The sequence below is a fragment of the Helianthus annuus genome, chromosome 12 (genome assembly GCF_002127325.2).
Source record: "Helianthus annuus cultivar XRQ/B chromosome 12, HanXRQr2.0-SUNRISE, whole genome shotgun sequence".
Classification (NCBI taxonomy): domain Eukaryota; kingdom Viridiplantae; phylum Streptophyta; class Magnoliopsida; order Asterales; family Asteraceae; genus Helianthus; species Helianthus annuus.
This window is the reverse complement of record NC_035444.2, coordinates 79482432-79484269: the sequence shown is the minus strand read 5'-3', so window position 1 is coordinate 79484269 and position 1838 is coordinate 79482432. Positions and strand designations below refer to the sequence as shown.

The 1838-nt window shown below is 41.1% G+C and overlaps 1 non-coding gene across 1 annotated transcript; it reads right to left on the bottom strand.

Annotated features, from left to right (window-relative positions):
* Positions 1-339: 339 nt before the first annotated feature.
* On the bottom strand, positions 340-446 carry LOC118485186. The gene has a single exon (XR_004875491.1). It is a non-coding gene; the product is annotated as a small nucleolar RNA R71 (small nucleolar RNA).
* Between the last annotated feature and the right edge of the window lie 1392 nt (positions 447-1838).

Sequence of the window (1838 nt, the reverse complement as noted above, 5' to 3'; positions counted from 1 at the left end):
ATGCACGAGGTATTGAAGCACATTTTAGGCCGGTGATTACTCATAATCCTTCACCGGTAGTTATTCCTCACAACAACCAAGGAAGAACTTTTGAAGTGAGAACAAATTCCTTGCAAAGTTTGCCGAAATATAAGGGTCTAGCAACAGAGGAACCCTATTTCCATTTGGAAGCTTATGACTTTATTTGCAATACTCTTGGGAGTCAAGGTTTTTTGGCCGATGTTTCTTTGGAGGATAAGGCAAAGAAGTGGTTCTACACTTTGCCTTCAGCATCTATTTATACTTGGGGGGAAATGCAACAAATTTTCTTAGATGAGTTTTACACCGCAAAAGACAAATGATGCTAGGAAGGGGTTGAGGAGTTTTCAACAACAACAAGGCGAAATATTTCATGAAGCCTTTGAGCGTTTCAACATGATGATCAAGAATTGCCCTCATCATGAAATTGAACTTTGGGAGTTGATGAATGCCTTCCACGAGGGGTTATGTGCCGAAGATGCTCGTGATTTAATGTCTATTACAAATGGGACGTTTGGCACAAACTACGAGCATGACGATTGGGAGTTCTTGGAGCAAATGGCAATCACATCAAAGAGGAAAGCTCAAGCATCAAGGAGAGCACGACCGGCCGTTACCCGAACACAAGTGCATGCGATTGACGATGGTAACGTTCAAACCTCTAATCAAATTTATGATGTTTGTGCTATTTGTAATGAAATAGGTCATGTGGCTGAAAATTGCCAAGGAGCGGTAGAAGGGCAATATGAGGAAGTTCATGCAGTACAAGGTCAAGGAGGGGGTGGTAAAAACTATAACATGAATTCTAACACTTACCACCCCGGGTTAAGGAACCACCCAAATTTCCGATATGGGAACCCTTCAAATCAAGCTAACCCGAACTTTCAAGGTAGTCAAGGTAACTGTAGTTCGCGCCAACCTTATAACAATCAAAGTGGATATAGAGGTGGGAACAACCAAGGCTATCAAAGGCAATATCAAACGGGTCAAGAACAAGGGGGTCTTTTGGTGGAAATGAGATGATGGATATGTTGAAGAGTATGTAAGCGGAAATGCAAAAGAGAAATCAACTTGATGAAGTTCGAATGCAAAAAGATGAAGTTCGTGACAAAAGTATCCAATCACTAACAACCCAAATGGGTCAATTAGCAACCGATGTGGCGGAATTGAAGAAAAACAAGGGTCAATTTCCAAGCGACACCAAGGTAAATCCTTCACACGGTTCGTCAAGAGGTAATAATGTTAATATTAGTCATGTTAGTGTATTGAGAAGTGGAAAACAATTTAAAGCAAATTTGTCACCGGAATTGGTTGAGGGGGTAGTTAAGGATGTCACGGGTAATGAAAGTGACGATGAGGTTTCACCGGTTATACCTAAAGAATCAAATGTTAACAAACCGGGGTTGGGTGAAAATGAAAAAAGTGAAAAAGTTGAGGGTGAACCAAGTCAAGTCCCGTTTCCATCGGCTTTACTTGACCCGGGTAGGAAGAATTTTATTGCATCAAGAGGTCCCCAAAAAGAAGAACTGTGGGACATGTTTAAACAAGTAAAAATCAATCTTCCACTACTTGATGCAATAAAACAAGTACCAGCTTATGCTAAATTTCTTAAAGAATTATGTACACAAAAAAAGACAACAAAAGAAGAAAATGCCTAAGCGGGTAGACTTGACCGGGCAAGTAAGTGCGGTTTTGAATGGGGAGCTTCCCCCTAAGCTCAAAGATCCGGGTACGCCATTGATAAATATACAAGTTGGTAATTTTCAAATGGCAAAGGCGTTACTTGATCTTGGAGCCGGGGTGAGCATTTTACCGGGGGG